Source organism: Ambystoma mexicanum, chromosome 5q (assembly GCF_040938575.1).
Source record: "Ambystoma mexicanum isolate Mex_15411 chromosome 5q, UKY_AmexF1_1, whole genome shotgun sequence".
Taxonomy (NCBI): domain Eukaryota; kingdom Metazoa; phylum Chordata; class Amphibia; order Caudata; family Ambystomatidae; genus Ambystoma; species Ambystoma mexicanum.
This window is the reverse complement of record NC_090933.1, coordinates 656,826,349-656,841,457: the sequence shown is the minus strand read 5'-3', so window position 1 is coordinate 656,841,457 and position 15,109 is coordinate 656,826,349.

Here is a 15,109-nt window from a genome sequence, read left to right as displayed (position 1 = left end):
AATGCTAACCTGTTCTTTCTTGTCTTTATAGGTGTTGCTGAAGACTGGATTCAGGATGGTAAGCCTTTTTCCTTAGGCCCAGGACCGGATGCAGAAGACACGATGAGCGTTCTGCTGCAGAGGTTGCAGAATAACCAAAGCAAGATTCATCCACCGGGTGTGGTTTAAATAGCCTCCTGTAGTGCTTAGGTGTCTCCTTCCACAGCCACGCCTAAGTAAGAAAAGAGTTCCTGGTAAGAAAAGAGTTCCTGCCTTCCAGAAGAGTTCCAGTGTTCTGAATCTAGGGAGTGGCTCCAGCCCCACCCAACAGGAAAAGTAGTTCCAAACAGAAGAGGATCAGAGGCTCAACTGGCAGGCAAGTAAGCAGCATGGTCTGCTGAAGGTAAGTCCACCCAAGCATTATGAGCCCGGCGCTTCCAGCGCTGGGACTGGGCATATTTATGAGCCTGGTGCCACTGGCGCCAGGACTGGGTCCAAAAGGTCCCAATTGGGACTGGTTGGCACTCGGAACCTGGGTTATGGATCTGCTTCCAAGGGAGTTGGGAAAACCCTGACCTTTTGGAAGCAGAGATCATGACACTGGGCACATGCAGGCTTGTCATGGATTTGGTTCAGATGCTTGGGTTTTTGTCACACACACCCCTCCTGCTTCCCGTTTCCATGGGCTTGCAAAGGGTGTGCCCAAGTGACATTGACGTACATGGTGACATTGGATCCCCATGAGCTGTGTGGGCAGTCTGTAGTCAATACTTTGTATACATTCATAGTGCATATTGTTGTTGTATTGTACACTGCGTGGTGTATTGATATGTGCCTCTGCATCCATCTCATCCTCCATATTTGCAGGTCCATTCCTCATGTCTTCACATTGCGGTCCACCTTGGAACTGGAGTCCATGTTGTAAGCAGTGCACCTACACTCTTGCGTGGCGCTAACACTGTATACTTGGAAGTGTTCGGAGGGCTGTCATCATCAGGTGGTGAGGCTAGCTAATTTTTAAGTCTGTAATGTCATGTTTAAGGTAGGTTGGAGGTTGTGTAGGTGATTGGTATTCTTGGTAAGTATTTGGTAATGTGGGTTGTAGGTCCTGCATTACTGTGAGCATTTCATGTGTGGACATGTTTCCATTAGGGACACTGTAGCTTCTGACACTTGCGGCATGTTGTGGGCATTCATTTCTTTCCTCTCACATTGCATGACATGCCATGGTGTGTTGTGTGGCCGTGCCGGGGAGGGGGTCGGTGACATGGCACTGTTTTCATGTAGTATTTTGCAAGTGGGTATTCATTTCTGCAGCAGGGAAGTGCCTTTTCATGACACTGCATTGGTGGTGTTTGTGTAGGTAGGGATGACACTTCCACATGAACAATCTCAGGCTGCTATGGTTCTGACAGTGACAGTCCCTTTGTTCATCTTAATTGTCAGGTCGAGTCATTATTGCTTATCAGATGGTATGTGCACTCCACTGGGGTGTGATTTCTATGTGAAGTAATTAGCCACCAGCTGTGTATGGGCTGCCTCACCCCGTGCCCTCTCCCCTCCCATGCGCAGCGGCCGTGCATGTGGTTGGGGATGTGGGGGCACCACCATGTCCACAGCCAGGCCCCGGCGTGTTGCAACATTGTGCAGGACACATGCTGCCACTATGATCCTGCACACTACTGGGGGCGCATATAACAGCTGCCCGCCAGAACGGTCAAGGGAGCGAAAGCGTGACTTGAGCACTCCGAATGTGCTCTCCACTATGCCCCAGGTTGCAATAAGGGCTGTGTTGTATCTTACCTCGGGAGGCGTGATGTCTGTTCCGAATTGGCATCATCATGTGGGTGCTCAGAGGGTATTCACTGTCCCCTGGTGAGGAGGTGATGGGTATCATTAGTGGGGTAGTGACATAACTCTGCATCTGACATGCATGCATGTCTAGTGGCATTCATACTCACCAAGCAGCCATGTATCGCCATGCCGCCCAGCTTCTAGGTCCCGGTTTAGGGTAGACATTCGGTAAATGAAGCTGTCGTGGGTGGACCCTGGATAGTTGGCATATACTGAGGTGATGATTCCCTTAGCATTACATACTACCTGCACGTTGATGGAATGCCAGTGCTTGCGGTTCCTATAGATGTGCTCAGATGCCCTGGGGGGACGTAGTGCCACATGGGTGCAGTCAATGTCACCTAGCACTTTTGGGAATTGTGCCACACCGTAGAAATCGAGGGTGGCACCCTGCCTTTCTGCAGGTGTCCTGGGCAGGTATATGTGCCTACGGACTGATGGGCGTGCAGTGATGATGTTCAAGACCTGGTGACACCCCACCCACTATGGCACTTGTCCGCTGAAATGATCGTGTGGCCAAGAAGTGCAGTACATTGAGGACCTTCTCCAGGGGGCTGAGTGCTTGGGAGCACAGGGTGGGTGATGTGAGGTCATCCTCCCACTCACTGACCAGGTCCAGTATTATGTGTGGGGGAAACCTGTACCTCCCATACACCTGGTCATCAGGCATCCGAAAAAGGCTGGTTCTGGGAGTGAAAATTCGGGCCCTCACTATCCTTCTCCTCCTCCTTTGGTAACCCACAGCCACTGCTGCTAGGAATGGTATATTCATCCTGGCGTATGAGCTTGTTTGTTGTTTGCGCGCACTTTTATGCTGCCCGGGTCGACGAACGCCTGCTACATGCTGGCGTACGTGTCTCAGGATTGGACCATTTATTTTTCGGCACGTCGTAGGCGAACGTGTGAATCTTCCCGCCCACCCCAGGAATACACGTAGCACACTCTCACAGGCACAGTCGCGGGTAAATATTCCCGCCCACCCTTGGAATACATGTACCCCACTCTCACCGGCCCAATAGCGTGTGGAAGTTCACGCGCACCCCGAAGTACACGTACCCAGGCCAATCACGTGTGGGACTTCCCGCGCACCCCGAAGTACACGTACCCAGGCCAATCGCGTGTGGGACTTCCCGCGCACCCCGAAGTACACGTACCCAGGCTAATCGCGTGTGGAAGTTCACGTGCACCCCGAAGTACACGTACCCAGGCCAATCGCGTGTGGGACTTCCTGCGTACCCCGAAGTACACGTACCCAGGCTAATCGCGTGTGGAACTTCCCACACACCCCGAGGTACACGTACCCAGGCAACCGCGTGTGGGACTTCCCGCGCACCCCAAAGTACACGTACCCAGGCTAATCACGTGTGGAACTTCCCGCACACCCCGAGGTACACTTACCCAGGCCAATCGCATTTGGAACTTCCCGTGCACCCCGAAGTACACGTACCCAGGCCAATCGCGTGTGGGACTTCCCGCGCACCCCGAAGTACATGTACCCAGGCTAATCGCGTGTGGAAGTTCACGTGCACCCCGAAGTACACGTACCCAGGCCAATCGCGTGTGGGACTTCCTGCGCACCCCGAAGTACACGTACCCAGGCTAATCGCGTGTGGAACTTCCCGCGCACCCCGAGGTACACGTACCCAGGCCAATCGCGTGTGGGACTTCCCGCGCACCCCGAAGTACAGTTACCCAGGCTAATCACGTGTGGAACTTCCCGCACACCCCGAGGTACACGTACCCAGGCCAATCGCATTTGGAACTTCCCACGCACCCCGAAGTACACGTACCCAGGCAAATCGCACGGCTGGGGGGTGGGGGTGCAGGGGGACATGAGTGGGGGCCTGGTGGAGGCTGCCCCTGCACTGCTGGGGGGTGGGGGTGGTGGGAGACATGAGTGGGGGCCTGGTGGAGGCTGCCCCTGGTGGCTGGGGGGTGGGGGTGGTGGGGGACATGAGTTGGACATGAGTGGGGGCCTGGTGGAGGCTGCCCCTGGTGGCTAGGGGGTGGGGGTGGTGGGAGACATGAATTGGACATGAGTGGGGGCCTGGTGGAGGCTGCCCCTGCACTGCTGGTGGGTGGGGGTGCATGGGGACATGAGTGGGGGCCTGGTGGAGGCTGCCCCTGGTGGCTAGGGGGTGGGGGTGGTGGGAGACATGAGTTGGACATGAGTGGGGGACTGGTGGAGACTGCCCCTGCACTGCTGGGGGGTGGGGGTGCATGGGGACATGAGTGGGGGCCTGGTGGAGGTTACCCCTGGTGGCTGGTGGGTGGGGGTGGTGGGAGACATGAGTTGGACATGAGTGGGGGCCTGGTGGAGACTGCCCCTGCACTGCTGGGGGGTGGGGGTAATAGGGGACATGAGTGGGGGCCTGGTGGAGGCTGCCCCTGCACTGCTGGGGGGTGGGGGTGGTGGGAGACATGAGTGGGGGCCTGGTGGAGGCTGCCCCTGCACTGCTGGGGGTGGTGGGAGACATGAGTGGGGGCCTGGTGGAGGCTGCCCCTGGTGGCTGGGGGTGGGGGTGGTGGGAGACATGAATTGGACATGAGTGGGGGCCTAGTGGAGGCTGCTCCTGCACTGCTAGGGGGTGGGGGTGCATGGGGACATGAGTGGGGGCCTGGTGGAGGCTGCCCCTGGTGGCTGGGGGGAGGGGGTGATGGGAGACATGAGTTGGACATGAGTGGGGGCCTGGTGGAGGCTGCCCCTACACTGCTGGGGGGTGGGGGTGCATGGGGACATGATTGGGGGCCTGGTGGAGGCTGCCCCTGCACTACTGGGGGGTGGGGGTAATAGGGGTCATAAGCGGGGGCCTGGTGGAGGCTGCCCCTGCACTGCTGGGGGGTGGGGGTGGTGGGAGACATGAGTGGGGGCCTGGTGGAGGCTGCCCCTGTACTGCTGGGGGGTGGGGGTGGTGGGAGACATGAGTGGGGGCCTGGTGGAGGCTGCCCCTGGTGGCTGGGCGGTGGGGGTGATGGGAGACATGAGTGTGGGCCTGGTGGAGGCTGCCCCTGCACTGCTGGGGCGTGGGGGTGGTGGGAGACATGAGTGGGGGCCTGGTGGAGGCTGCCCCTGGTGGCTGGGGGGTGGGGGTGGTGGGAGACATGAGTTGGACATGAGTGGGGGCCTGGTGGAGGCTGCCCCTGCACTGCTGGGGGGTGGGGGTACATGGGGACATGAGTGGGGGCCTAGTGGAGGATGCCCCTGCACAGCTGGGGGGTGGGAGTAATAGGGGACATGAGTGGGGGCCTGGTGGGGGCTGCCCCTGCACTGCTGGGGGGTGGGGGTGGTGGGAGACATGAGTGGGGGCCTGGTGGAGGCTGCCCCTGCACTGCTGGGGGGTGGGGGTGGTGGAAGACATGAGTGGGGGCCTGGTGGAGGCTGCCCCTGGTGGCTGGGGGGTGGGGGTGATGGGAGACATGAGTGTGGGCCTGGTGGAGTCTGCCCCTGCACTGCTGGGGGGTGGGGGTGGTGGTACACATGAGTGGGGGCCTGGTGGAGGCTGCCCCTGCACTGCTGGGGGGTGGGGTTCATAGGGGACATGAGTGGGGGCCTGGTGGAGGCTGCCCCTGCACTGCTGGGGGGTGGGGGTGGTGGGAGACATGAGTGGGGGCCTGGTGGAGGCTGCCCCTGCACTGCTGGGGGGTAGGGGTAATAGGGGACATGAGTGGGGGCCTGGTGGAGGCTGCCCCTGCACTGCTGGGGGGTGGGGGTGGTGGGAGACATGAGTGGGAGCCTGGTGGAGGCTGCCCATGCACTGCTGGGGGGTGGGGGTGGTGGGAGACATGAGTGGGGGCCTGGTGGAGGCTGCCCCTGGTGGCTGGGGGGTGGGGGTAATGGGAGACATGAGTGTGGGCCTGGTGGAGGCTGCCCCTGCACTGCTGGGGGGTTGGGGTGTTGGTAGACATGGGTGGGGGCCTGGTGGAGGCTGCCCCTGCACTGCTGGGGGGTGGGGGTGCATGGGGACATGAGTGGGGGCCTGGTGGAGGCTGCCCCTGGTGGTTGGGGGGTGGGGGGTGATGGGAGACATGAGTGTGGGCCTGGTGGAGGCTGCCCCTGCACTGCTGCGGGGGGGTGGGTGTGGTGGTAGACATGGGTGGGGGCCTGGTGGAGGCTGCCCCTGCACTGCTAGGGGGTGGGGGTGATGGGAGACATGAGTGTGGGCCTGGTGTAGGCTGCCCCCGCACTGCTGGGGGGTGGGGGTGGTGGGAGACATGAGTGGAGTCCTGGTGGAGGCTGCCCCTGCACTGCTGGGGGGTAGGGGTGCATGGGGACATGAATGGGGGCCTGGTGGAGGCTGCCCCTGCACTGCTGGGGGTGGGGGTTATAGGGGACATGAGTGGGGGCCTGGTGGAGGCTGCCCCTGCACTGCTGGGGGGTGGGGGTGGTGGGAGACATGAGTGGGGGCCTGGTGGAGGCTGCCCCTGCACTGCTGGGGGGTGGGGGTGGTGGGAGACATGAGTGGGGGCCTGGTGGAGGATGCCCCTGGGGGGTGGGGGTGTTGGGAGACATGAGTTGAGGCCTGGTGGAGGCTGCCCCTGCACTGCTGGGGGGTGGGGTGGTGGGAGACATGAGTGGGGGCCTGGTGGAGGCTGCCCCTGGTGGCTGGGGGGTGGGGGTGGTGGGAGACATGAGTTGGACATGAGTGGGGGCCTGGTGGAGGCTGCCCCTGCACTGCTGGGGGGGTGGGGGTGCATGGGGACCCGAGTGGGGGCCTGGTGGAGGCTGCCCCTGGTGGCTGGGGGTGGTGGGAGACATGAGTTGGACATGAGTGGGGGCCTGGTGGAGGCTGCCCCTGGTGGCTGGGGGGTGGGGGTGGTGGGAGACATGAGTTGGACATGAGTGGGGGCCTGGTGGAGGCTGCCCCTGCACTGCTGGGGGGTGGAGGTGCATGGAGACATGAGTGAGGGCCTGGTGGAGGCTGCCCCTGCACTGCTGGGGGGTGGGGGGTAATAGGGTGCGGGTGGTGGTAGACATGGGTGGGGGTGGTGGGAGACATGAGTGGGGGCCTGGTGGAGGCTACCCCTGCACTTCTGGGGGGTGGGGGTGGTGGGAGACATGAATGGGGGCCTGGTGGAGGCTGCCCCTGGTGGCTGGGGGGTGGGGGTGATGGGAGACATGAGTGTGGGCCTGGTGGAGGCTGCCCCTGCACTGCTGGGGGGTGGGGGTGGTGGGAGACATGAGTGGGGGCCTGGTGGAGGCTGGAGGCTGCCCCTGCACTGCTGGGGGGTGGGGGTAATAGGGGACATGAGTGGGGGCCTGGTGGAGGCTGCCCCTGGTGGCTGGGGGTGAGGGTGATGGGAGACATGAGTGTGGGCCTGGTGGAGGCTGCCCCTGCACTGCTGGTGGGTGGGGGTGGTAGGAGACATGAGTGGGGGCCTGGTGGAGGCTGCCCCTGGTGGCTGGGGGTGGGGGTGATGGGAGACTTGAGTGTGGGCCTGGTGGAGGCTGCCCCTGCACTGCTGGTGGGTGGGGGTGGTGGGAGACATGAGTGGGGGCCTGGTGGAGGCTACCCCTGCACTTCTGGGGGGTGGGGGTGGTGGGAGACATGAATGGGGGCCTGGTGGAGGCTGCCCCTGGTGGCTGGGGGGTGGGGGTGATGGGAGACATGAGTGTGGGCCTGGTGGAGGCTGCCCCTGCACTGCTGGGGGGTGGGGGTGGTGGGAGACATGAGTGGGGGCCTGGTGGAGGCTGGAGGCTGCCCCTGCACTGCTGGGGGGTGGGGGTAATAGGGGACATGAGTGGGGGCCTGGTGGAGGCTGCCCCTGGTGGCTGGGGGTGGGGGTGATGGGAGACATGAGTGTGGGCCTGGTGGAGGCTGCCCCTGCACTGCTGGTGGGTGGGGGTGGTGGGAGACATGAGTGGGGTCCTGGTGGAGGCTGCCCCTGCACTGCTGGGGGGGTGGGGGTGCATGGGGACATGAGTGGGGGCCTGGTGGAGGCTGCCCCTGCACTGCTGGTGGTGGGGGTAATAGGGGACATGAGTGGGGGCCTGGTGGAGGCTGCCCCTGCACTGCTGGGGGGTCGGGGTGGTGGGAGACATGAGTGGGGGCCTGGTGGAGGCTGCCCCTGCACTGCTGGGCGGTGCGGTGGTGGGAGACATGAGTGGGGGCCTGGTGGAGGCTGCCCCTGGTGGCTGGGGGTTGGGGGTGCTGGTTGACATGAATTGAGGCCTGGTGGAGGCTGACCCTGCACTGCTGGGGGGTGGGGGTGGTGGGAGACATGAGTGGGGGCCTGGTGGAGGCTGCCCCTGGTGGCTGGGGGGTTGGGGTGGTGGGAGACATGAGTTGGACATGAGTGGGGGCCTGGTGGAGGCTGCCCCTGCACTGCTGGGGGGTGGGGGTGCATGGGGACATGAGTAGGGGCCTGGTGGAGGCTGCCCCTGGTGGCTGGGGGGTGGGCGTGGTGGGAGACATGAGTTGGACATGAGTGGGGGCCTGGTGGAGGCTGCCCCTGCACTGCTGGGGGGTGGAGGTGCATGGGGACATGAGTGAGGGCCTGGTGGAGGCTGCCCCTGCACTGCTGGGGGGTGGGGGGTAATAGGGGACATGAGTGGGGGCCTGGTGGAGGCTGCCCCTGCACTGCTAGGGGGTGGGGGTGGTGGGAGACATGAGTGGGGGCCTGGTGGAGGCTGCCCCTGCACTGCTGGGGGGTGGGGGTGGTGGGAGACATGAGTGAGGGCCTGGTGGAGGCTGCCCCTGGTGGCTGGGGGGTGGGGGTGATGGGAGACATGAGTGTGGGCCTGGTGGAGGCTGCCCCTGCACTGCTGGGGAGTGGGGATGGTGGGAGACATGAGTTGGGGCCTGTTGGAGGCTGCCCCTGGTGGCTGGGGGTGGGGGTGGTGGGAGACATGAGTTGGACATGAGTGGGGGCCTGGTGGAGGCTGCCCCTGCACTGCATGGGGGGTGGGGGTGCATGGGGACATGAGTGGGGGCCTGGTGGAGGCTGCCCCTGCACTGCTGGGGGGTGGGGGTAATAGGGGACATGAGTGGGGGCCTGGTGGAGGCTGCCCCTGCACTGCTGGGGGGTGGGGGTGGTGGGAGACATGAGTGGGGGCCTGGTGGAGGCTGCCCATGCACTGCTGGGGGATGGGGGTGGTGGGAGACATGAGTGGGGGCCTGGTGGAGGCTGCCCCTGGTGGCTGGGGGTGGGGTTGATGGGAGACATGAGTGTGGGCCTGGTGGAGGCTGCCCCTGCACTGCTGGGGGTGGGGGTGGTGGTAGACATGGGGGGGCCTGGTGGAGGCTGCCCCTGGTGCCTGGGGGGTGGGGGTGATGGGAGACATGAGTGTGGGCCTGGTGGAGGCTGCCCCTGCACTGCTGGGGGGTGGGTGTGGTGGTAGACATGGGTGGGGGCCTGGTGGAGGCTCCCCCTGCACTGCTGGGGGGTGGAGGTAATAGGGGACATGAGTGGGGGCCTGGTGGAGGCTGCCCGTGGTGGCTGGGGGGTGGGGGTGGTGGGAGACATGAGTGGGGGCCTGGTGGAGGCTGCCCCTGAACTGCTGGGGGGTGGGGGTGGTGGGAGACATGAGTGGGGGCCTGGTGGAGGCTGCCCCTGCACTGCTGGGGGGTGGGGGTGGTGGGAGACATGAGTGGGGGCCTAGTGGAGGCTGCCCCTGCACTGCTGGGGGGTGGGGGTAATAGGGGACATGAGTGAGGGCCTGGTGGAGGCTGCCCCTGGTGGCTGGGGGGTGGGGGTGGTGTTAGACATGAGTGGGGGCCTGGTGGAGGCTGCCCCTGCACTGCTGGGGGGTGGGGGAGGTGGGAGACATGAGTGGGGGCCTGGTGGAGGCTGCCCCTGCACTGCTGGGGGGTGGGGGTGTATGGGGACATGAGTGGGGGCCTGGTGGAGGCTGCCCCTGCACTGCTGGGGGGTGGGGGTAATAGGGGACATGAGTGGGGGCCTGGTGGAGGCTGCCCCTGCACTGCTGGAGGGTGGGGGTGGTGGGAGACATGAGTGGGGGGCTGGTGGAGGCTGCCCCTGCACTGCTGAGGGGTGGGGGTGCATGGGGACATGAGTGGGGGCCTGGTGGAGGCTGCCCCTGGTGCCTGGGGAGTGGGGGTTATGAGAGACATGAGTGTGGGCCTGGTGGAGGCTGCACCTGCACTGCTGGGGGGTGAGGCTGGTGGTAGACATGGGTGGGGGCCTGGTGGAGGCTGCCTCTGCACTGCTGGGGGGTGGGGGTAATAGGGGACATGAGTGGGGGCCTGGTGGAGGCTGCCCCTGGTGGCTGGGGGGTGGGGGTGGTGTTAGACATGAGTGGGGGCCTGGTGGAGGCTGCCCCTGCACTGATGGGGGGTGGGGGTGGTGGGAGACATGAGTGGGGGCCTGGTGGAGGCTGCCCCTGCACTGCTGGGGGGTGGGGGTGGTGTGAGACATGAGTGGGGGGCTAGTGGAGGCTGCCCCTGCACTGCTGGGGCAGTGGGGTAATAGGGGACATGAGTGGGGGCCTGGTGGAGGCTGCCCCTGGTGGCTGGGGGGTGGGGGTGGTGGGAGACATGAGTGGGGGCCTGGTGGAGGCTGCCCCTGCACTGCTGGGGGGTGGGGGTGGTGGGAGACATGAGTGGGGGCCTGGTGGAGGCTGCCCCTGCACTGCTGGGGAGTGGGGGTGCATGGGGACATGAGTGGGGGCCTGGTGGAGGCTGCCCCTGCACTGCTGGGGGGTGGGGGTGGTGGGAGACATGAGTGGGGGCCTGGTGGAGGCTGCCCCTGCACTGCTGGGGGGTGGGGGTGGTGGGAGACATGAGTGGGGGCCTGGTGGAGGCTGTCCCTGGTGGCTGGGGGGTGGGGGTGATGGGAGACATGAGTGGGGGCCTGGTGGAGGCTGCCCCTGGTAGCTGGGGGGTGGGGGTGGTGGGAGACATGAGTGGGGGCCTGGTGGAGGCTGCCGCTGCACTGCTGGGGGGTGGGGGTGGTGGGAGACATGAGTGGGGGCCTGGTTGAGGCTGCCCCTGGTGGCTGGGGGGTGGGGATGGTGGGAGACATGAGTTGGACATGAGTGGGGGTCTGGTGGAGGCTGCCCCTGCATTGCTGAGGGGTGGGTGTGCATGGGGACATGAGTGGGGGCCTGGTGGAGGCTGCCCCTGCACTGCTGGGGGGTGGGGGTGGTGGGAGACATGAGTGGGGGCCCCTGCTGCCCCTGGGGGCTGGGATTGATGGGAGACATGAGTGGGGGCCTGGTGGAGGCTGCCCCTGTACTGCTGGGGGGTGGGGGTGGTGGGAGACATGAGTGGGGGTCTGGTGGAGGCTGCCCCTTGTGGCTGGGGGGTGGGGATGATGGGAGACATGAGTTTGGGCCTGGTGGAGGCTGCCCCTGCACTACTGGGGCGTGGGGGTGGTGGAAGACATCGGTGGGGGCCTGGTGGAGGTGGCCCCTGCACTGCTGGGGGGTGGGGGTGCATGGGGACATGAGTGGGGGCCTGGTGGAGGCTGCCCCTGGAGGCTGGGGGGTGGGGGTGATGGGAGACATGAGTGTGGGCCTGGTGGAGGCTGCCCCTGCACTGCTGGGGGGTGGGGGTAATAGGGGACATGAGCGGGGGCCTGGTGGAGGCTGCCCCTGGTAGCTGGGGCCTGGGGTGGTGGGAGACATGAGTGGGGGCCTGGTGGAGGCTGCCCCTGCACTGCTGGGGGGTGGGGGTGGTGGGAGACATGAGTGGGGGCCTGGTGGAGGCTGCCCCTGCACTGCTGGGGGGTGGGGGTGGTGGGAGACATGAGTGGGGGCCTGGCGGAGGCTGCCCCTTGTGGCTGGGGGGTGGGGGTGATGGGAGACATGAGTGTGGGCCTGGTGGAGGCTGCCCCTGCACTGCTGGGGGGTGGGGGTGGTGGGAGACATGAGTGAGGGCCTGGTGGAGGCTGCCCCTGGTGGCTGGGGGGTGGGGGTGATGGGAGACATGAGTGTGGGCCTGGTGGAGGCTGCCCCTGCACTGCTGGGGAGTGGGGATGGTGGGAGACATGAGTTGGGGCCTGTTGGAGGCTGCCCCTGGTGGCTGGGGGTGGGGGTGGTGGGAGACATGAGTTGGACATGAGTGGGGGCCTGGTGGAGGCTGCCCCTGCACTGCATGGGGGGTGGGGGTGCATGGGGACATGAGTGGGGGCCTGGTGGAGGCTGCCCCTGCACTGCTGGGGGGTGGGGGTAATAGGGGACATGAGTGGGGGCCTGGTGGAGGCTGCCCCTGCACTGCTGGGGGGTGGGGGTGGTGGGAGACATGAGTGGGGGCCTGGTGGAGGCTGCCCATGCACTGCTGGGGGATGGGGGTGGTGGGAGACATGAGTGGGGGCCTGGTGGAGGCTGCCCCTGGTGGCTGGGGGTGGGGTTGATGGGAGACATGAGTGTGGGCCTGGTGGAGGCTGCCCCTGCACTGCTGGGGGTGGGGGTGGTGGTAGACATGGGGGGGCCTGGTGGAGGCTGCCCCTGGTGCCTGGGGGGTGGGGGTGATGGGAGACATGAGTGTGGGCCTGGTGGAGGCTGCCCCTGCACTGCTGGGGGGTGGGTGTGGTGGTAGACATGGGTGGGGGCCTGGTGGAGGCTCCCCCTGCACTGCTGGGGGGTGGAGGTAATAGGGGACATGAGTGGGGGCCTGGTGGAGGCTGCCCGTGGTGGCTGGGGGGTGGGGGTGGTGGGAGACATGAGTGGGGGCCTGGTGGAGGCTGCCCCTGAACTGCTGGGGGGTGGGGGTGGTGGGAGACATGAGTGGGGGCCTGGTGGAGGCTGCCCCTGCACTGCTGGGGGGTGGGGGTGGTGGGAGACATGAGTGGGGGCCTAGTGGAGGCTGCCCCTGCACTGCTGGGGGGTGGGGGTAATAGGGGACATGAGTGAGGGCCTGGTGGAGGCTGCCCCTGGTGGCTGGGGGGTGGGGGTGGTGTTAGACATGAGTGGGGGCCTGGTGGAGGCTGCCCCTGCACTGCTGGGGGGTGGGGGAGGTGGGAGACATGAGTGGGGGCCTGGTGGAGGCTGCCCCTGCACTGCTGGGGGGTGGGGGTGTATGGGGACATGAGTGGGGGCCTGGTGGAGGCTGCCCCTGCACTGCTGGGGGGTGGGGGTAATAGGGGACATGAGTGGGGGCCTGGTGGAGGCTGCCCCTGCACTGCTGGAGGGTGGGGGTGGTGGGAGACATGAGTGGGGGGCTGGTGGAGGCTGCCCCTGCACTGCTGAGGGGTGGGGGTGCATGGGGACATGAGTGGGGGCCTGGTGGAGGCTGCCCCTGGTGCCTGGGGAGTGGGGGTTATGAGAGACATGAGTGTGGGCCTGGTGGAGGCTGCACCTGCACTGCTGGGGGGTGAGGCTGGTGGTAGACATGGGTGGGGGCCTGGTGGAGGCTGCCTCTGCACTGCTGGGGGGTGGGGGTAATAGGGGACATGAGTGGGGGCCTGGTGGAGGCTGCCCCTGGTGGCTGGGGGGTGGGGGTGGTGTTAGACATGAGTGGGGGCCTGGTGGAGGCTGCCCCTGCACTGATGGGGGGTGGGGGTGGTGGGAGACATGAGTGGGGGCCTGGTGGAGGCTGCCCCTGCACTGCTGGGGGGTGGGGGTGGTGTGAGACATGAGTGGGGGGCTAGTGGAGGCTGCCCCTGCACTGCTGGGGCAGTGGGGTAATAGGGGACATGAGTGGGGGCCTGGTGGAGGCTGCCCCTGGTGGCTGGGGGGTGGGGGTGGTGGGAGACATGAGTGGGGGCCTGGTGGAGGCTGCCCCTGCACTGCTGGGGGGTGGGGGTGGTGGGAGACATGAGTGGGGGCCTGGTGGAGGCTGCCCCTGCACTGCTGGGGAGTGGGGGTGCATGGGGACATGAGTGGGGGCCTGGTGGAGGCTGCCCCTGCACTGCTGGGGGGTGGGGGTGGTGGGAGACATGAGTGGGGGCCTGGTGGAGGCTGCCCCTGCACTGCTGGGGGGTGGGGGTGGTGGGAGACATGAGTGGGGGCCTGGTGGAGGCTGTCCCTGGTGGCTGGGGGGTGGGGGTGATGGGAGACATGAGTGGGGGCCTGGTGGAGGCTGCCCCTGGTAGCTGGGGGGTGGGGGTGGTGGGAGACATGAGTGGGGGCCTGGTGGAGGCTGCCGCTGCACTGCTGGGGGGTGGGGGTGGTGGGAGACATGAGTGGGGGCCTGGTTGAGGCTGCCCCTGGTGGCTGGGGGGTGGGGATGGTGGGAGACATGAGTTGGACATGAGTGGGGGTCTGGTGGAGGCTGCCCCTGCATTGCTGAGGGGTGGGTGTGCATGGGGACATGAGTGGGGGCCTGGTGGAGGCTGCCCCTGCACTGCTGGGGGGTGGGGGTGGTGGGAGACATGAGTGGGGGCCCCTGCTGCCCCTGGGGGCTGGGATTGATGGGAGACATGAGTGGGGGCCTGGTGGAGGCTGCCCCTGTACTGCTGGGGGGTGGGGGTGGTGGGAGACATGAGTGGGGGTCTGGTGGAGGCTGCCCCTTGTGGCTGGGGGGTGGGGATGATGGGAGACATGAGTTTGGGCCTGGTGGAGGCTGCCCCTGCACTACTGGGGCGTGGGGGTGGTGGAAGACATCGGTGGGGGCCTGGTGGAGGTGGCCCCTGCACTGCTGGGGGGTGGGGGTGCATGGGGACATGAGTGGGGGCCTGGTGGAGGCTGCCCCTGGAGGCTGGGGGGTGGGGGTGATGGGAGACATGAGTGTGGGCCTGGTGGAGGCTGCCCCTGCACTGCTGGGGGGTGGGGGTAATAGGGGACATGAGCGGGGGCCTGGTGGAGGCTGCCCCTGGTAGCTGGGGCCTGGGGTGGTGGGAGACATGAGTGGGGGCCTGGTGGAGGCTGCCCCTGCACTGCTGGGGGGTGGGGGTGGTGGGAGACATGAGTGGGGGCCTGGTGGAGGCTGCCCCTGCACTGCTGGGGGGTGGGGGTGGTGGGAGACATGAGTGGGGGCCTGGCGGAGGCTGCCCCTTGTGGCTGGGGGGTGGGGGTGATGGGAGACATGAGTGTGGGCCTGGTGGAGGCTGCCCCTGCACTGCTGGGGCGTGGGGGTGGTGGTAGACATGGGTGGGGGCCTGGTGGAGGCTGCCCCTGCACTGCTGGGGGGTGGGGGTGCATGGGGACATTAGTGGGGGCCTGGTGGAGGCTGCCCCTGCACTGCTGGGGGGTGGGGGTGCATGGGGACATGAGTGGGGGCCTGGTGGAGGCTGCCCCTGGTGGCTGGGGGGTGGGGGTGATGGGAGACATGAGTGTGGGCCTGGTGGAGGCTGCCCCTGCACTGCTGGGGGGTGGGTGTGGTGGTAGACATGGGTGGGGGCCTGGTGGAGGCTGCCCCTGCACTGCTGGGGGGTG